The 21787-nt window shown below is 45.2% G+C and overlaps 1 long non-coding RNA gene across 1 annotated transcript; it reads right to left on the bottom strand.

Annotated features, from left to right (window-relative positions):
- Positions 1 to 19005: 19005 nt before the first annotated feature.
- Positions 19006 to 20874, bottom strand: LOC142488552 (uncharacterized). The gene is made up of 2 exons (XR_012799486.1): positions 20328 to 20874; positions 19006 to 19249 (listed from the first exon to the last, which is right to left on the bottom strand). It is a non-coding gene; the product is annotated as an uncharacterized LOC142488552 (long non-coding RNA).
- Positions 20875 to 21787: the final 913 nt, after the last annotated feature.

Below are 21787 nucleotides of genomic sequence, written 5' to 3'. Positions count from 1 at the left end.
TACTGGGTGGTTAGGCCTCACGGGGGGGGGGTTAGTGTGGGAGGGTATGTAGGCATCCCGAGTGGTGGGTGAGGGTGGGTAAACCCCTTAATGACTGTAGCGGTTAATTACCGCTATGGTGATTAAGGGGTTAGGGGACATTACTTTGTATGTTTTTATTTTTGTCTCTGTTTTGCAGCAAGCAGCAGAGGGGCCGTGGGTAGTGGGTAGTGGGTGTGGGTGTGGTTATTTACACGGGATCCCCCTCCCCACATTTACATACAGTACACTGCACTCACAGAAAACACAGGCCAGGCAGATTTAACTGACACAATAGGGGGAGGGGGGTTTACACAGATTAGTCAAAGCAGGGAATCTTAGCAGACACAATAGGGGGAGGGCGTTTTACATAGATTACAGTGAAGGCAGGGAAGCTTCACACACAATAGGGGGAGGGTTTTTTACATAGATTACAGTGAAGGCAGGGATGCTTCACACAGAATAGGGGGAGGGTTTTTTACAGAGATTACAGTGAAGGCAGGGAAGCTTCACACACAATAGGGGGAGGGGGTTTTACATAGATTACAGTGAAGTCAGGGAAGCTTCACACACAATAGGGGGAGGGGGTTTTACATAGATTACAGTGAAGGCAGGGAAGCTTCACACACAATAGGGGGAGGGGTTTTTACATAGATTACAGTGAAGGCAGGGAGGTTTAAAACACACATTAAAAATATGTACAGTATGTAATGTATTTATTGTTTTTCTGCCTTAACCCTTCATTGCCTTAGCGGCTATACGCTATGGTAATGAAGCAGCATTTCTGTATTTTTAATAATATTGTGCAGGAGCAGGGGGTCCCCTGAGCATTAATTTCTGGCTCAGGGAACCCCCTGCTCACTGTACAATATTATTAAAATACAGATATGCTGCTTCATTACCATAGCACATAGCCGCTAAGATAAAGAACGATTCTTTATTGATGTGTGTGTTTTATTTATACTGTACATGTGCAGAGGGTCTCCGGAGCAGAACCGCTGTGGTTTTAGGTCCGGGGACCCCCTGCTCCCCGAGATACAGGCCCCTTTAGGGGGTGCCGGTATCCCTCTGCTTGGTTTACAGGCCGTGGTCACGTGATCGGGACCTTTAAACGCAGAGGGATACCGGGACCTCATAAAGGGGGCTGTATCTCGGGGAGCAGGGGGTCCCCCGACCTGAAACCAAAGCGGTTCAGCTCCGGAGACCCCCTGTACATGTACACTATGAATAAAAATGTACAGTACTGTATGTTAGGGGTTATAGGGGACGGCTTTAAAGACAACAGCTCGCAAACGCGGTTCAGCTCCGGAGACCCCCTGCACATCTACACTATAAATAAATATGTATTTCAAATGTATTTATTTATAGTCATTTATTTATTTAGATTTATTTATTTATTTTTTGGCGGCTGCTGTGTGTGAGTTTTTTTTTATTGTGGGTAGTGGGGGTGGGTGAAGGGGGTATTAGCCCCAACAGTGGCTGTTTAGGGCTTGCGGGGGGTAGCGGGAGGGCTTAACCCCTTCATGACCGTAGCGGTATTAACTGCTACAGCCGTGAAGGGGTTAAGTGCACCCGCAACCCCCCCGCAAGTCCTAAACTCACACCAAGGGCCAAATACCCCCCTCACCCACCCCCGCTACCCACAATAAAGCGGGCACGGTGAGTTAACCCCTTCATTGTCTTTGCGGCTATACGCTAAGGTAATGAAGCAGCATTTCTGTATTTTTAATAATATTGTGCAGGAGCAGGGGGTCCCTGAGCATTAATTTCTGGCTCAGGGAACCCCCTGCTCACTGTACAATATTATTAAAATACATAAATGCTGCTTCGTTACCATAGCACATAGCCGCTAAGGTAAGGAACGAGTGTTTATTTATTTATATGTGTTTTATTTATACTGTACATGTGCAGAGGGTCTCCGGAGTAGAAACGTTTTTGTTTTAGGTCCGGGGACCCCCTGCTCCCCGAGATACAGGCCCCTTTAGGGGGTGCCGGTATCCCTCTGCTTTGTTTACATGTCACGGTCACGTGATCGGGACCTTTAAATGCAGAGGGATACCGGCACCTCATAAATGGGGCTGTATCTCGGGGAGCAGGGGGTCCCCCGACCTGAAACCAACGCGGTTCAGCTCCGGAGACCCCCTGCACATGTACACTATGAATAAAAATGTATTTTAAATCATTTTGAATGTGCCGATGTTTGCGCAGAGAGAGCAGCGGTTCTCTCTCTGCTGCAAACATATCTCGCCCCCGCCGGCCTATAGTATCATTGTGGTGCATATACAGTACTGTATGTGTACAGTACTGTATGTTAGGGGTTATAGGGGTTGTTGTTATACAGTATATATATATATATATATTTATATATATATACTGCATTACAATTCATGAATTTATGCCATCTGGCGGACACGCGAAGCATTGCAGCCTAGTAAATCCTGAACCATTATTAATTAACACATCAACCGCGCGTCAGCCGGGCATGACCCCTGGCTGGGAAGGCAAAAGGAGCCCGGCATGTTCCGGGTGAACAGTGTGGCATTCCAGGAACATGCCAGGTACAAGCCAGTGATTAGTAAGAATAAAGTCTGCCGCAGCAGTAAAAAGCCACTTTGTGTTCTTGCGAGTGGATTTGTACTCCAGAGATATCAGCGTTGCTCCGAATTTGTGCTGCTAGTGGCTCGATACATAAGGCAAACAGCAAGGGCGATAGCGGGCAGCCTGGCCTCGTGCCACTTTTAATTTGAAACAGCTCTGAGGGGAACCCCTGGTGAACTACCCTCGCTGCTGCCTCGTTGTATAACGCTTTTATTGCCCGAAGAAATGTACTTCCGAACCCAAATGCCTCAAGCGTGAACTCCAAGTATGGCCAGTCAATCCTGTCGAAGGCTTTTTCCGCATCTAAGCTTAAAACTACGCTCCGGATCTCGTTTGCTCCTACAAAATCTATTATATCTACAATCCGTCTGGTACAGTATTGTCGGCCACTTGTCTATTTCTAACAAAGCCAACTTGATCCGGGTGGATTAACCTCGGTAGGATGACACTTAAACGGTTGGCCAGCAATTTGGAATAGATTTTAACATCTGTATTAATCAATGATATCGGCCTATAACTTTGACAATTTGTGGGGTCTTTGTCCCATTTATGAATCAAGGAAATCGACGCCTGGAGCATCTGTTCCGCGAATGGCTCTCCTGCTAATACTCCGTTAAACATCCGGAGCATGTGTGGAGCTAAGACTCCTATAAATTTTTTATAATACAAGTTAGAGAACCCATCCGGGCCGGCGGCTTTTGATGACTTTAAACTTTTGACCACTGCTGCTAGTTCTTCCCCTGTGAAGTCGCATTGGATTGCCTCTCGCTCCAATCTGTTCAGTTGTGGCAGAGCTGCGTCCGCTAAGAATTTCCGCAGATTACTGCTTGTCTTAGCGTTATGGACCACCTTCTCCCCATTGTATAGCTGTGCATAAAACTTTTCAAACTCCCCCACTATAACTTTGGGGTTGGAGGAGACCTGCCCCTCTGCGGTCCTGATAGAATGTATATTAAAATTTGGCTTCCTATTGCGGAGTCTGGTGGCTAGCATAGTGTCCGGTTTATTAGCTTTCTCAAAGAACTTCCTCTGCGTCCAACTCAGGTCTTTCTCAGCCCTGGAGGTGAGGAGGATGTTAAGCTCAATCCTGACATCCTTCAGCTCCTGTAATGTGTCCCCTCTACCTGTACGGCTATGTAGTGTAGAGAGCTCGTGCAACCTCTGGTAAAGCTGGGTCAATTTGGCCTCCCTTTGCTTTTTCCTACCGGCAGCTATACCTATTAGTACCCCCCGCATCGTGGCCTTGTGAGCCTCCCACAACGTAGAGTGGGATTCCACACTGCCTAGGTTAGTCTGAAAGTATCTTGAGATTTCATCTTTAACTAGTTTCCCAATATCTGGTATTTTAATCAGTGATTCGTTTAGCTTCCAATTTGCTCCTGACCTAGCAGCCCCAATTTGCATGCATCGTAGCTCTACCGATGCATGATCCGACCATGTAATGTCATGTATGTTGGTGTCGGAAATCTGTGGGACCATTCTACTAGAGACAAAGAAGTGGTCAATCCTTCTGTAACTGTCATGGGGATGGGAGTAAAAAGTGTAGCTACGGTCTCCCTGATGTTGTTCTCTCCATATGTCTATGAGACCCATTTGCCTCAATCCTTTCAGCAAGGGGCCATTCCCTTCCCTCCTCGGAGTCTGCTGGGGTGCGGAGCGGTCCACCCGGGGGTCCATTACTTTATTAAAATCCCCAGCTAAGATTACTTGTCCGTCCGCCCATCGCTGGAGCGTCTGGAAAAATGTTTAAAAGAATTGGTGTTCTCCCTCGCTGGGTGTATACACTCAGGCCAGTGTCAGTCTACTTTGTTTGAGGAGGCCCACCAAAATCAGAAATCTCCCCTTTGGGTCCCTCTTCACCTTCTCGACTTGAAAGGGAGATTTGTTATGGAATAATATAGCTACACCCTTTTTCTTTTCTCCTGCCGAGGACAAGTACACTTGTCTAAAGTGCTTGTCTAAAAACTTTGGGCTGTTACGGGAGCTGAAGTGGGTCTCTTGTAGGAAGACCATGTTGCCCTCCTACGTTTAAATTCCGAAAAGGCAACTTTCCTCTTGTTTGGACTATTGAACCCCTTGGCATTCTGGGATAGAAAAGTTACCGCCATATCTTAGTGTGGATTGTGTGGACATGCTTACAGTAGATCTCGTGCTTACCTAGATGTGCATAAAACTTTTCAAACTCCCCCACTATAACTTTGGGGTTGGAGGAGACCTGCCCCTCTGCGGTCCTGATAGAATGTATATTAAAATTTGGCTTCCTATTGCGGAGTCTGGTAGCTAGCATAGTGTCCGGTTTATTAGCTTTCTCAAAGAACTTCCTCTGCGTCCAACTCAGGTCTTTCTCGGCCCTGGAGGTGAGGAGGAGGTTAAGCTCAATCCTGACATCCTTCAGCTCCTGTAATGTGTCCCCTCTACCTGTACGGCTATGTAGTGTAGAGAGCTCGTGCAACCTCTGGTAAAGCTGGGTCAATTTGGCCTCCCTTTGCTTTTTCCTACCGGCAGCTATACCTATTAGTACCCCCCGCATCGTGGCCTTGTGAGCCTCCCACAACGTAGAGTGGGATTCCACACTGCCTAGGTTAGTCTGAAAGTATCTTGAGATTTCATCTTTAACTAGCTTCCCAATATCTGGTATTTTAATCAGTGATTCGTTTAGCTTCCAATTTGCTCCTGACCTAGCAGCCCCAATTTGCGTGCATCGTAGCTCTACCGATGCATGATCCGACCATGTAATGTCATGTATGTTGGTGTCGGAAATCTGTGGGACCATTCTACTAGAGACAAAGAAGTGGTCAATCCTGCTGTAACTGTCATGGGGATGGGAGTAAAAAGTGTAGCTACGGTCTCCCTGATGTTGTTCTCTCCATATGTCTATGAGACCCATTTGCCTCAATCCTTTCAACAAGGGGCCATTCCCTTCCCTCCTCGGAGTCTGCTGGGGTGCGGAGCGGTCCACCCGGGGGTCCATTACTTTATTAAAATCCCCAGCTAAGATTACTTGTCCGTCCGCCCATCGCTGGAGCGTCTGGAAAAATGTTTCAAAGAATTGGTGTTCTCCCTCGCTGGGTGTATACACTCAGGCCAGTGTCAGTCTACTTTGTTTGAGGAGGCCCACCAAAATCAGAAATCTCCCCTTTGGGTCCCTCTTCACCTTCTCGACTTGAAAGGGAGATTTGTTATGGAATAATATAGCTACACCCTTTTTCTTTTCTCCTGCCGAGGACAAGTACACTTGTCTAAAGTGCTTGTCTAAAAACTTTGGGCTGTTACGGGAGCTGAAGTGGGTCTCTTGTAGGAAGACCACGTCTGCCCTCCTACGTTTAAATTCCGAAAAGGCAACTTTCCTCTTGTTTGGACTATTGAACCCCTTGGCATTCTGGGATAGAAAAGTTACCGCCATATCTTAGTGTGGATTGTGTGGACATGCTTACAGTAGATCTCGTGCTTACCTAGAAGTAGAGCAGCTTGAGGGCCTCTTGGACTGTGATGATGGCTCCTGCGGACCTTCTTTCTCTCGCCGTGGGGGGCTGTGACGGGGGAAAGAAAGAACACAAGGGAAAAACACATACACAGAAGACACGCATAAACAAAAAGAACCGTGTTGGTCCCACCGGACCTCGGGTTCAACGCCCGGGAGAGACTCTCCCTATCTGGACCCCCCTCCCTCCCGATCCAGCTCCATGGTCCACGACTCCGGCCATGAATACCCGGGACTTTGCCAGGGGTGCAGGCTAGGCCTACCTCCCCGGTGCCGACGCGCATGCCTACGGGTAGAGTGGTGACAGGCCCCCTCCCGCCGACAGCCGCACGTAATAAAAACCAAAACTCTAACTACTAACATATCAATAACTACAACTACCCCCCTCCCTCCCCTCCCTCCCCTCCCTCCCCTCCCTCCCCTCCCTCCTTATAACTGCCCCTGCTAAAACTCAGCTCTAAACCCCAGGAAACTACAAAAAACCCTCGCTCCCACCTAATGCGCAGAATACCCCCCAAACAGACAAGTTAACTTTTCTTCTGGGCACATTTTTAGAGACCCCTATGCACCTTGTAGTCTCTGCTGATTTCCAGCCTGATTCCCTCCCCCTGAGCAGTAAGCCATCGCTAGACTCCGCTCTCCCTCCCTCCTCTGTCTGAATCCCTGGCTTAAGCTGGAGTTCCGGTGCAAATAAATATCCCACAGCGAGAGTCCAACATTTTTCCCAAGCCCCAACACTCTTCCCCTCGCCTCCTCCCGTCCCCCCTTACACGTCTCCCCGGTGGCGGAGTTTGCGCACCCCCGCCAGGGAGTACCGCGTTGCTTCTGGATCGCCGCTCTCACGAGCCGCCCTCCTGACTTCCGCTGTTCCCGACATGCCTCTCGGTCTCTAGAGGTGCCACCCCGGTCGGGTGACGTCATCTAGCTGGGCGAGGCGGACTCAGTCAAAGGCTGATCCTCGAGGGAAGAGGGTGGACCTGTAGGCGGATCCGTGGGCGGACCGAGACAGCGGAGCATTCCCTCGCGCCAAAAACCCTGCCGCCATGAAGTTCTGCACGCCCTTCCTGCTTCTTCTTTCCAAGGTAAGTCTGGAGTGGCCATTTTAGGGTCAGATACTTAGGAAAAGTTGTTCAAGGGATATCCAAAGTTCCTGTCCGCATGTTCGTGCCATAGGAGTGCCAGGGTAACCCACCTCGGGGGTTATAACTTGTGCGTAACAGGGGCTAAACCGGGAAAAGCTTTATTAACCAATTTTGACGGGATCGTGCTGCACCTGCAGCATCTTGAAGGCTTAGGGGCTTTTGTCACCCCCTCCTCCCTTCTCCCTTCTCTTGTCCTTTGGGGAGGAGGATCCAGACCCTCTCAGTGCCGCACCCGATGGGCCTGTCTCCTGGATCACCAGGAGGGCCGTGTCTGAAGCCCCCTTTGTCCCCAGCTTCTTTAGTAAGGCAGTACCTTCTGATGGGTGCTTCAACACGTGTGAGCGGCCATTTTTCATTACTACCAGGGCAAAAGGAAAGGCCCACCTGTACTGTATTTCTCGGTCCCTTAGTTCTTTGGTAATGTGTAGCACTGCTCTCATGCGGGCAAGGGTGAGGGGGGAGATATCCTGGAACACTGTAAGGGTGATCCCCTCAAAGGTGATGTTGGGGGTGGCCCTCGCAATCCTGCTCACCTCCTCCTTAGTTGTAAAATAATGTAGCCGGAGAATGATATCTCTGGGGGGGTTTGTAGGCAGAGGCCTCGACCTTAGGGCCCTGTGGCAACGGTCCATCAATAGATCTGATTCTGACTTGCCCGGTAGAATGGACGACATCCACCGGCTCAGCAGGGCCTCTGGATCAAGGATCTCTTCAGGGATCCCCCGGACGCGTAAGTTGTTGCGCCGGTCCCTGTTCTCGCAGTCTTCCTGCCGGGACTCTAGTTCAGCAATCCTCCCCTCTAAGGCTCCCATCCGCGAGTTTGTCTCCTGATGACATTTGGAGCTCTCCTCCATACGATCCTCCAGCTCGCTTGGACGATTCCCAATCTGGAGTATATCCTTCCTAAGCCCCTCCACCTCCCCTCTGAAGAAGGCCTTTAAGTCCACGAGAAGCCGTGCTATTTCCTTTTTTATTATTTTGGAATGGCCCGCTGTAGCCCCCTCCGGTTCTTGGGCTGAGTCCGAATCCGACACCGCTGAGAGCTCCGCTGCTCCGGCCCTGCCCGAGCCTGTAAAATATGAGCGCACATCAGATTTGCGCCGGGTCTTCTGCTGCGTTGCTGCCATGGCTCCTCCGGTAACTTTTTATGATCAGAAGTGTATCAGGGGCCTCAAGAGAGTATTTTGGAGTTTCTGGTTTTATAATAATTTATTTGCCTTAAACTGCCGATGGTTGGCGGAGCTGTGAAGTTACACCACCATCTCCAACCCGTCGTGCTTGCGCATCCGAAATTTGCCAGTTTTTAATGCCTACAGTGCCTCCACATATTGGCCAAATATCAACTCTCTGTGACCTCCAGAACTGGAGATACAGAAATGCACTTTAAAACATTAAAATACAGGATTATAATGAAACATGGGAACAGGGGAACATACATTTTTCATGACATGACAAGATGTAAACCACATTCCTGGACCACAGTCCAGTTAACCCCTTGCCTCCCTGGTGAGGTCAGGGGGTGGCCATATGGGGTGCAACCCCTTTAATACTGGGCCAACCCCCTTCTCCCTCTACAGTAACTGAGTCATATAAGCTATACTGGCACAATAAAGTTGCAGCAGATTGCAAGGATATGCTGGGACAAACAGCCACCTGGCAGTACAACTATTCTCATACATCAAAGATTAGCCGCCCATATACAAGCCGTGTTTGTGTAGATCACGTTACTGCTGTCTGCAGCTCCCTCCGTAGCGTCACTCGAGCGACGTCCTACTTCACCGGCACGTGTTTCGCGTGTATGACACGTTTCATCGGGGGGAGGGGGGTAGTCTGTATAAAGCCCTCCTCTTCATGACTCTTATATACCTAAAGTCTGAAGGCTCGTTATTTCTTAGCTAATCAGCGCAGTTGTCTGTGAAAGCCCTATCAGAGCTGGCAGACTCTAAATGATGATTATCACAGACCAGAACATTAAAACACATATATACTCTTTGCCAAAGTACTGATTTTGTGTGTATTGATTACTAACAAAGTATGTAGGTTATACAAACATTCCCATATGTACACATATATACATGCACATAGCATACAGTATACATATATATTGGGAGCTTGTGGGACCATAAAAACCATGAAAATCACTAAGGGCAATGAGCTGTGGAAAATGAAGCAGTGTAGGAATGAATGAACCATTTATGGAGATCTGCCCATAGCGGTCAATACAGATCAAAGATGTATTTATGACTGTATCCCTGGATCCCCATTAGAGCCCAGATGTTAAGGACAATGTTATTAGAGGAAAGATGAATAGAGGAATCCCTCATTAAGACCGAACGGTAGCTGGGTCTGAAGCTAAAAAATCCAGCGAAATTCGCGTTGGAGCAGCCTCTTATCCCAGTCTCCTCCCCTAGGGTGACATGGGATGTGTTCAATTGCAGTGAAATGCATGACATTTTTTGTTACCTTGGTGGCATTCAATAACGTGTCTTGCTACAGGAGTATCAACTGCATTCCTAGCGCTGCCTATGTGTTCCAAGACTCTCGTTTTGAAAGGTCTGTGGGTTTTGCCTACATACATAATTCCGCAGACACAGGTCATGAGGTAAATAACACTGCAACTAAGACAGTTCATGAAGTCTTTGATTGTATATGTTTTGGTGTTTGATGAGTTTGTAAAAGTCTTTGTTACCCTCATGTATTGGCAAGCCTGGCATCTAGTGCAAGGAAAGTAACCCTTTGGTTTTTCACCCAACCAGGTTTTCAAAGGTTGTGCCTGGAAATGACTACGTACGAGGCTATCCTTAAGGTTCTTACTCCGTCTACATCCCGTACTTGGAACGTCATGAAGGATACCTCTCAAATCAGTGTCTTCAAGCAAGACATGCCAATGTTTTTTTAGAATGTTTTTTATGTCTTGCCATTAACTACTATATCCTCCAATAAACCTTATAATTTTGTCTTCGGAATGGTCCACTCTTTTATTGTAAAGTAATGTGTCTCTTTGTGACACCAAGGCTCTATAATATGCCCGCTTGATGATTTTCCTAGAGTAACCCCTTTCGGTAAATCTCTGTGACATGTCCTTGGATTGTTTCTTGAAATCAGCTATTGATGAACAATTGCGTCTTAGCCTTAAAAATTGACCCACAGGTATATTATTTGTTATGTGCCTAGGGGGATGGCTAGAGGTCATTAGTAAGGTGTTCGTGGAGGTAGGTTTCCTGTAGATACTCGTTTCTACTTTGCCCTCTGTTGTCTTTGATATTGTGATGTCAAGGAACTCTATAAGTGTCTTACTTGTTTGGTATGTTAATTTCAAGTTGTGTGAGTTAGTGTTCAGCACTTGAATAAACTCAACAAGGAGTGCTTTAGTTCCATTCCAAAACAGAAGGACGTTATCTATATACCTTACCCACAATACTACGTGCACTGTGAATCTTTCCAGGGTCTCGATGAAGACCACGTCTCCTCCCACAAGCCTAGGTATAAATTGGCATAGGTGGGAGCACAGGTGGCCCCCGTCACCGTACCCTGTACTTGATGATGGAGTTGCTTTCCAAACAGAAAGTAATTGTGGTTCAGAGTATAATCGAGAAGTGACAGTACTAGGTCACTATGGGGCTTGGTGTCATCTCCCCTAGCTTTGAGAAAATGGGCGATAGCCTGCATCCCATAAGTGTGTGGGATGCTTGAGTAAAGTCCCTCCACATCAAGATATTAATATTTTAATATTGGAGTGTTTAATAACTAAGATGTAATAAAATTGTATTATTTTGTGATTTTAGCCCATCAACTTCAGACTACTGTATACCACTTAGTAGTATTAACAAATAAGAGTATTTAGCTATCTGACGTACTGGGCATTGAGTGCATATTTCGGGGGTGATTTTTGACCCTATCTCTTGGGGTCCTCTGTTTTGTCTATAATCATTTACCCTTTTGCACCTGCATCCTTTAGGACCTTCTACATAGGTGTGCAGTCTGATTCATCAGGTTTTATATAATATAGTGTAATAACAATATTTCTATGTCTATCTATCTATCTATCTATCTATCTATCTATCTATCTATCTGTCTGTCTGTCTGTCTGTCTGTCTGTCTGTCTGTCTGTCTGTCTGTCTGTCTGTCTGTCTGTCTGTCTGTCTGTCTGTCTGTCTGTCTGTCTGTCTATCTAGCTATCTATCTAGCTATCTATCGACTGTCTGTCTCCAAAGCACCCCCTGCTGTGTTTATTTTAGTAAACACAACTTGTAAGAATTAGTTAAAAACCATATTTGAATTGTCTGTCTCCAAATCACCTCTTGCTGTGTCTCTTAATTCATTTCAACTTGTAACACCTAGACAGGACAACAGCCAGTTTAGAAGTACCATTTATTTTAATGTGCCTCACATGTGCTAATTGAGCTGGCTTGGCTGAACTTAATTCAGTTAGGTGACTTCTTAGACCTATCTAACTACAGACATAGCAGCCTTTGCTGTATGTAGCAGCCTGCATTTAAAGAAGCCCATATTTAAAGTAGCACGATTTTAAGTATCATGCAGTGTGGAGTTGAACAGGGAGTTCAACACAAGTGAGACAAGTGGACAATACAACACCTACTAGCCCAGAGTCCTGGATTTTAACTATGCTGGAAAGGAGGATATTATCTATCCCAGACTGCACATCTTAGCTCTAAACTATTCCTGCCATGCTGCCGATACTGTTTCTATTTGCTTTGACCTCACTTCTTTTCAAAATATGTGCTTCTTTCTACCAGTCTTCTTATGTTTCTAACTCTATTCATATCTCCATCTCTCCTTCCTTCGCCACTTCTCAGTTCACATGAACTCCTTCCTTACCTGCTCCCTCTGACACTGCACTGAAACACACCCCTACATATCATCCTAACACATTCTCTTTCTTCCCATGCTTCTCCTCCTTGCTTCTGGGGGTATCTCTCCCAATCCTGGTCCCTGTCTTATTTCTACATGCTCTCGTCCTCGCCTTCCATATACAACTTCTATTCCTTCTGGGGTCAACCCCTATAATCTCATACTGATTCCTGTCACTTTTCCCTCCTCTCTCCCTTTCTCCTGTGCTCTTTGGAATGTACGCTCACTTGCTAACAAATTCCTCTCTGTGTATGACTTCTTTTTCACTCACTCTCTGCTCCTCTTTGCTATAACTGAGACTTGGCACACTCAGTCTGACTCTGCTCTGGAAGCTACCCTCTCTTATGGTGGCCTTTATTTCTCCCACACTCCGTGCCCCGATGGGTGGGGGCGTGGGGCTCCTGCTCTCCTCTCTCTGGCGTTCTCGGCCTTTGAACCGCAGACCCTGGCTAAATTCCCACAAATGCATGCTGCATTCCTGCACTTGTTCCTATGAACTCTTACACTCTCGCAGACTTCCTTCACTGCAAATTTATGCTATCCTGTTTCAACTCTGCCCTCTCTAAAATGAAACAAACCTACTTTTCTTCACTAATCAATATGCACAAGTCTAATCCACGCTGACTCTCCTCTGACTTTGACTCACTACACAGACCACCCTCTGCTGCCTGTTCTTCTTCCTCCATCTCACCTCAGGACTTTGCCGACTATTTCAAGGAAAAGGTGGAATCCATACGTCAGGCCATCCCCTCTATATCCTCCTCCCATCCTACACCTCTTCCTAACTCTTCCTAACTCTCCTCCTGCATTCCTTGACTCTTTATCTGCTGTTTCAAAGGAGGATGTGTTGCTGATCTCCTCTTCTTCCTCTACCACCTGCCCTCTTGACCCCATTCCATCCCATATTCTAAAATCTCTTGCTTCTGCTATAATCCCTACGCTCACACACATTTTAACTCCTCCCTCTACTCTGATACCTTTCCCTCTTCCTTCAAACATGCAACAATTATACCATTACTCAAAAACAGCAAGCTTAACCATACCTGTCTTTTTAACTGTTGACATGTCTCCCGGCTTGTATTATCTTGCTTGCTCCATTTTCACAACACCTATTCTCTCCTAGACCCTCTAATATCTGGCTTCCGCACTGTTCACTCCACTGATACAATGATATCTCCTAACCTGAAAGGAAAGGGGAAAAAAACTGGGGCTCCAAAAATATGGGATTCACTTGCAAATGAAAGAAAAATGGTTGTATAGTTTATCCTGTATACTTTCTATGAAAATTGATAGCAATAATGCAGAAACCCTTTAGCAAGCATATAATCAGTTTAGATATATGTGAGTATTCTTCTGGAGGTGTTAGCATTGGACTATGGTACCACCCTAATTAGAGTATATCTTGGACCTTTTAAACTGTCCCAATGCATAGAGATAACTCCTACATTAAAAAGACAGTCCGGTACTCCTGGAATGATACTCACAATTAGATGACAGTCCTGTTACTCCTTAGTGGAATCCACAGCAGTCGGAGTTTCTTCACTTGCAGTGTAGTTTCTTCTGTGTTTAAAGAGCAAATACAAAAGCCTAGCATGATGCCAAGAAGACTACTGCACCACAAAAATATAATGAAGCGAAGAGGATGGACAAAAAACTGTTTATTGTAAAAAAATGGAGAGACTCTTTTTTTTGATAAAGCCATTTTGGGTGAAAAATGTCAGTGTAGTCTCTCCATTTTTTTTTTTACAATAAACCGTTTTTTGTCATCCTCTTTGCTTCATTATATTTTTGTGGTGCAGCAGTCTTCTTGGCATCATGCCAGGTTTTTCTATTCACTCCGCTGATACAGACCTCACTAAACTAACTAATGACCTTCATGCTGCCAAAGACAGAGGTCATTACACTCTGCTAATATTACTCGACTTCTCTGCAGCATTTGACACCATGGACCACCCTCTTCTCCTTCACATTCTCCATACTCTTGGCATTCATAACAAAGCTCTATCCTGGATCTCCTCTTATCTCTCCCATTGTACTTTCAGTGTCTCTTTTGCTAACACCTCCTCCTCTATCGATCTCTCTGTGGGGCAACGCCAGGGTTCTGTTCTGGGACCTCTTTTCTCTTTACACTCTCTCTCTAGGTGACTGTAACAACGTCAATGAAAGAATTATGAACATTTGAAGCAGTATGTAATCTTAATCCAGTCAGATGTTAGGAAGTGTCTGCAGCAAATATACTACAAAAAAATGAAGGAAGCTGCTGGTGTTATTGCATCCAGATATAGGTTCTGCATCACAACCAAGCAAGCTGTGCGTTGCTATAAGCGCACCCGTAATGCCATCTCAGTACTATTATCGGCTTTCCACACAAGTCAGGAAAGAAAAACCTAATTACGACTGAGAAGCACAATACTAATATAGTCATGCTACTGTGGCCCCATGGGCCAAGCCATATTCCTCACAATGAAATTAGCCACTAGAAAGAGGCAACCTTTGGCTAGATTGAGGCAGAACTGTTTCGGTGTTCACACCTCTACAGGTACAACACTAGGTAACTACCAAATTGAGATGCCACAGGAGTTAATCGGCATGGATAAAAACTCCGCCCAGCTTGAACCTCCCGTGAATATAGCTACAGAATCCGATGCTGGTGGACACTTTTAACTCGGGGAAGAAAGGATCGCCCGATGCAGGGTAAAATACGTAAACAAGCGGTCAGAAGAAAGACTGTACTTGGAAAATGTCCTCCTCGAGCGACTGAAGAGTGCTGATCTCAAGTACCTTCTGGAGGAGACACTAATAACCTGGAGAAAGGGCTCCAATCCCAGAGGGAATGAGGGTTCTCATTCTCCATCCACACTCATTCGAGCCGTAGGGATATCTCGAGTTAGAGTGACAGGATGGGCTTTGGCTGTGGTAAGCCCAAGCTTCCCACAAAAAGGCTGTATGTAACAGGGACTTGTCACTGTTTAAGAGAAACTGCCTCTAAATCCAGCAGCGAGCTGGTTAATTGCACACAGGCAATCAACCAGACTCCACCTGGCTGATTAGACTGACATGGAGGGTCACCTGCTTAAGGAACTTCCTGAATCTTTGGGGTGATAGGCTGGTAATGGGAATATTCCTCCAGTCCTGCAGATAGGGTCTAGGGAAGTAAGTTAGCCCTTACAAAGGGATAGGGGTTTGCTATTTTGTTATACAGAGGCGGCACACTTTATTCGAAGTGGGCTGGAGCCGCAAGCTGGGAGGTGTCCCGGCTTGCTCATTGCTTTCCCTCAGCATGCCGCGCGTCATCGATGCGCGGTCACGCTTCATCGGGAGCGTGCGCGCATGGCACGCGTTCCCAGGGTTGCTCCTAATGTGGGGGTTGCGGTGGGGGGCTCCGGGGGACCCGGCGGACCCGGAGAGGGGAGGGGGAAGCCCCGATCGGAGGACCGATCCTCCGAGGCTCCGTCGCGCGCCCGGGACACCTCGGCGCGCGCGCGGTTTCTGTTGCGGCCGAGACCGGGTAAAGCTTCTAATAAACTCGGCCGCAACAGTATTTTGTATGTTTTTCCTGGATAAAGGAACAGGCTCAATAAAGCCAGGATTTAATTTCACCTTAATCGGTCTCCATTTAAAGTACCTCTGTACACATCTCTTACAGTGACCTAATCACATATCTTGGGTTCAAATATCACCTCTATGCTGATGACACACACATCTACTTTTCTGAACTTACACCTGCTGTACAGACTAAAGTTTCTGTATGTCTCTCGGCTATATTATCCTGACTTAAAAAAATTTCATGGCAAAAACAGAGCTCCTCATACTTTCTCTCAAACCTGGCCATATTTCCTCCTTCCACTCTCTGTCTCTCTCTCTCTCTGTCTCTCTCTCTCTCTGTCAAATACTCCAACCCGGGCCCTAACAAAGTTGATCATCCAACTCCCCGCCACCCCCCTCCACCGGCCCTGCAACCCTCCCCCAACCTCCGGCCCATACTGAATCCCCCCCAGACCTTTTGTCACATTGGATGTAGCATTCGGTATCTTTGTCTTTTGTTGTAAATATTAAAATAAACAAATTGAATAGAATTATGTTTTTTTCCGTATTAACAATAAAAAAATAGTTAAGTAAAAGTTGTGCGCTAAAATTTTTTTTGTGGTAGGTGCGTTATGGGTTGGTGGGGGGCTGCTACTTTCATTTGTCCCGGGCCCTATGATTTCTGTTGGCGGCCCTGGCCAGCAGCACCCTGGGGAAACTGTACAACAGCATCATTAATAACAGAATTCTCACCTTCCTAACAGAGTAGAGGGTACTGAGTAAGAGCCAGACAGGCTTCCTGACAAACCACCGCACCACAGATCACATCTACACCCAATACAGGCTGATCAATAAGCACATTCACAACACCAACCAGGGCAAAATCTGTGCTTGATTTGTGGACTTTAAAAGGCCATCGACTCCATCTGGCATCCAGGTCTATTGCTGAAAATACTAGAGAGCGGAATAGGGGGGAGAACATACAACACCATCAAAATCATGTACTCTGAAAACAAATGCTGCTTGAAAGTTAATAACAAAAGAACAGATTTCTTCCATCAAGGCCATGGAGTTACACAGGGCTGCAGCCTGAGTCTCACACTTTTTACAATATACGTCAATGAGCTTGCAGCAGCCATAGAATCCTCCTCAGCACCTGGGCTCAACTTGGCTGGAACAGAGATTAAGGGCTCTATGCAGTAAGCGGCGAAAAAGTGGTTTCGGCAAGTGTTGCCGAAAGGCATGATTTTGGCGATTTGCCCTCGCAGTATTCATTAAGGGCCGAATCCATGCCGATCCCTGCCGAATCACAGTGAAAGCAAAACTGCCGATGAGCCTGTGCCGAAACAGCCTGGCTCCCGATAACCTTCCGATAAGCCGTTTGTGCAGGGGGTCTCCGGAGCTGAACCGCATTGGTTTCAGGTCCGGGGACCCCCTGCTTCCCGAGATACAGGCCCCTTTATGAGGTGCCGGTTTCCCTCTGCATTTAAATGTATTTATTTATTTATAAAATATTTTACCAGGAAGTAATACATTGAGAGTTACCTCTCGTTTTCAAGTATGTCCTGGGCACAGAGTAAAACAAATAAAACATGGTTACAAGTACAGTTACATAAATGAACAGGGTATACATTATATACAAGACATTGCGTGCACAGTTAAAGAAAATATATATTATGAGCGTATGAAACAGTTACAGACCAGGTTAAAATGTGAGACAGCCTTAGATTTGAAAGAACTTAAACTGGTGGTGGATGTGAGAGTCTCTGGTAGGTTGTTCCAGTTTGGGGGTGCACGGAAGGAGAAGGAGGAACGTCCAGATACTTTGTTGAGCCTTGGGACCATGAATAGTCTTTTGGAGTCTGATCTCAGGTGATAAGTGCTGCAAGTGGTAGGGGTGAGGAGCTTGTTCAGGTAGCTGGGTAGCTTGTGAAACCCAGTGACTTGGAAAGGCGCTTAACAACTATAAAAGTGCTCAAAAAAATAAAATTAAAAGTTTGTGAAACTGACGAATTCTCTCAACCTTCCAGGGAATATGCACTGATTCCCTTACAACAGTTTAGGATCCAGGGCAGGAAGGGAGCAGCATCATCAGGAACACCCAGAAAAAAATACAAAACTCATCATAGTGTAGTATGAAAAATAAATGTCAATATGTGGAACTTGGCTCTTTAAATAACCTACTTACAGAATGTAAGATATATAATAGCAGGTTTGTAATTGTGATGGATCTTTGGACACCTCAGGTTATGGGTTGCAGCAAGCAGCAGCATACATCAGATAGGGGTGGTGTCAGGCAAGATGGTGTTTTCACTCTGGCAGCAGCTTCCAATCAGTCATATGCAGTCATACAAAGATAAGGGAAACAATAGTGCTTTACCAAAATAACACAGAGTTTTATCGTGAAGACGAGCAGGAAATGTACTCACAATATAATAAATGAGCACATTCACATCATGGTATCTTTAGGAACCAGGGTATTGGATCGGCCGGTGGAGAAATCCCTCACTTCACTCCGCTTCCTTGTCCTCCACGAGGGTGCCCCCTCGTCCGGTGCCAGATGGATGGCGTCTGTCGTCACTTCCTGGCCTGGCGGTGACGACTTCCGGTGAGCGTAAGTAGAGCGGAGAGTAGGGGGAACGCCGGTCCAAGACTATGCCTCCGTGAATACAGCAGAAAGACAGTTCCCAAACGGTAGATACAGCTGGGCTCTGCTAACTGTCTGCAGATTTCTTTAGCTCAACGCGTTTCACTGCATGCCGCAGCTTCCTCAGGAGCAATGATAATGTCCCCTACTGGGTGCTATTTAAATAGCCCATTCAATTAGGGCAATTGGTAATGCAATCATATATAATTGACACAAGATGATTAACATCATTACACACAGAGTCTCCCAAGCTGGGTACATAATCTCTGTGATCCAAAAAACGACGCATAAAATACTTTAATACAATTTATTTAAAAAGAACATAGAACAGAATATATACTAAAATAAAAAATTAAATACTAAAATTAATGGGTAGTCGTTAGGTCGAGATGCTTAATGGAAGGTAGAGAGAGAGAAAGAGACATATGTTAGTTGATCATAAACACAAAATATGATTAACTTAAATAAAAACATATAAAAGTTATACAATGAGAAATCCAAACTGGAAATGTAAAAGACTGGCATGACTAAAAGTGACTTAAAAAGGAGGGGAGGGGGAGGGGGGAGTGTGTGACATAGGGGAAAATTTATTTTAAAAAATAAAATAAAAATAAAATTTCTAATTTTGGCATTAGAAAAAGCAAATGGTCTGAATAGAATTGACCTATTAGTAGCTAAAGATAGAGAAACATCTTCAAATAATAAGAAAAATTTCGACACAGCATTTTTAACTTCTTTTAATAAAGAGTCAAACAATATAAAGAAAATAATACAGAAACACTGGCATGTTTTATTAAATGATCCGATTTTAAAAGAAGAAATCCCAGATCGCCCGAGAGTGATTTTTAAAAAGGCCAAAAATCTAAAAGGTATAATAGCTCCCAGTAATATTAAGAAAGTAGAGACAAATAGAAATGGATGGCTTCAAAAATTGGAAGGGTTTCACGGCTGTGGTTGTTGCAAGGCCTGTGAATACAAACAGCAAGACAAAAAGGGATTTAGGTGCAATAATAAAAATGAGGATTACAGAATTAAACAATACATGAACTGCAACTCTAATTATATAATCTACCTCCTGGAATGCCCATGCGGGCTCCAATACGTTGGAAAAACATCAAGAGCTATTAAGATACGTATTTTGGAGCATTTAAGCAATATAAGGCGTAGTGTGCAGTCACATAATGTTTCCAAACATTTTTCCTCTTTTCACAACTCCAATACAAAAGGGTTAAAATTTACCGCAATAGAGCATGTGGCACAACATTGGAGAGGACGAGATAGAAATTTAGATTTAAGCAAAAGAGAGATGTTTTGGGTGCATAAACTTAACACGCTGACACCACATGGTCTTAATGTTGATTTTGAGATTGCACCCTTCCTCTAGTTATTATTTTATTTTATTTTTATTTTATTTTTTAAAATAAATTTTCCCCTATGTCACACACTCCCCCCTCCCCCTCCCCTCCTTTTTAAGTCACTTTTAGTCATGCCAGTCTTTTACATTTCCAGTTTGGATTTCTCATTGTATAACTTTTATATGTTTTTATTTAAGTTAATCATATTTTGTGTTTATGATCAACTAACATATGTCTCTTTCTCTCTCTCTACCTTCCATTAAGCATCTCGACCTAACGACTACCCATTAATTTTAGTATTTAATTTTTTATTTTAGTATATATTCTGTTCTATGTTCTTTTTAAATAAATTGTATTAAAGTATTTTATGCGTCGTTTTTTGGATCACAGAGATTATGTACCCAGCTTGGGAGACTCTGTGTGTAATGATGTTAATCATCTTGTGTCAATTATATATGATTGCATTACCAATTGCCCTAATTGAATGGGCTATTTAAATAGCACCCAGTAGGGGACATTATCATTGCTCCTGAGGAAGCTGCGGCATGCAGTGAAACGCGTTGAGCTAAAGAAATCTGCAGACAGTTAGCAGAGCCCAGCTGTATCTACCGTTTGGGAACTGTCTTTCTGCTGTATTCACGGAGGCATAGTCTTGGACCGGCGTTCCCCCTACTCTCCGCTCTACTTACGCTCACCGGAAGTCGTCACCGCCAGGCCAGGAAGTGACGACAGACGCCATCCATCTGGCACCGGACGAGGGGGCACCCTCGTGGAGGACAAGGAAGCGGAGTGAAGTGAGGGATTTCTCCACCGGCCGATCCAATACCCTGGTTCCTAAAGATACCATGATGTGAATGTGCTCATTTATTATATTGTGAGTACATTTCCTGCTCGTCTTCACGATAAAACTCTGTGTTATTTTGGTAAAGCACTATTGTTTCCCTTATCTTTGTATGACTGCATATGACTGATTGGAAGCTGCTGCCAGAGTGAAAACACCATCTTGCCTGACACCACCCCTATCTGATGTATGCTGCTGCTTGCTGCAACCCATAACCTGAGGTGTCCAAAGATCCATCACAATTACAAACCTGCTATTATATATCTTACATTCTGTAAGTAGGTTATTTAAAGAGCCAAGTTCCACATATTGACATTTATTTTTCATACTACACTATGATGAGTTTTGTATTTTTTTCTGGGTGTTCCTGATGATGCTGCTCCCTTCCTGCCCTGGATCCTAAGCTGGGTAGCTTGCCCATGAAGAATTTAAAGGCAAGACAGGAAAGGTGAACTTTGCGCCTAGACTCTAGTGTTGACCAATCTAGTTCTTTGAGCATTTCGCAGTGGTGTGTGTTGTAGTTGCATTGGAGAACAAAATGACAAATTGAATTGTAGAGGGTGTCAAGTTTGCTAAGGTGGGTTTGAGGAGCCGAGCCATATACTATGTCTCCATAGTCAATAATTGGCATTAGCATCTGCTGTGCGATACGCTTTCTGACCAGGAGACTTAGGGAGGATTTGTTCCTGTAAAGTACCCCTAGTTTGGCATAGGTCTTGGTTGTCAGGGTATCAATTTCCATCCCGAATGTTAAGTGGGAGTCAAACCATAAGCCCAGGTATTTAAAACTAGTGACAGGTGTTAGGGTGGTGTTAGCGTTGGTTCTAATCAGGAGCTCAGTCACTGGAAGCTTTACCAATTTAGTCTTGAACCCAAATACCATTGTTACAGTCTTGTCAGTGTTTAAAAACAGTTTGTTTTGAGAAATTCAGTTTTCGAGTCTCACAAAGTCAGACTGAAGTATGTGTTGAAGGTCAGAGAGGCTATGGCTGTGTGCATATAGGATTGTGTCATCTGCATACATGTGTATTGAGGCTTCCTTACAAGCTGTGGGAAGATCATTAATGAACACTGAGAAGAGTAGGGGCCCCAGAACAGAGCCTTGCGGGACACCACAGGTGATATCCAGGGGGTTGGTGTTAGAGCCTGAGATGGACACATGTTGGGATCTTCCTGATAGGTAGGACTGAAACCAGTTTAAAGCATGTTCCCCTATTCCAGAGCTCTGGAGTTTGTTAAGCAGGATAGCATGATCAACTGTGACAAAAGCCTTTGCAAAATCTTGGAATACTGCACCAGTGAGTTGTC

The sequence above is a fragment of the Ascaphus truei genome, chromosome 2 (genome assembly GCF_040206685.1).
Source record: "Ascaphus truei isolate aAscTru1 chromosome 2, aAscTru1.hap1, whole genome shotgun sequence".
Taxonomy (NCBI): Eukaryota; Metazoa; Chordata; class Amphibia; order Anura; family Ascaphidae; genus Ascaphus; species Ascaphus truei.
The sequence above is the reverse complement of the archived record's forward strand: the minus strand, read 5'-3'. Positions and strand labels throughout refer to the sequence as shown.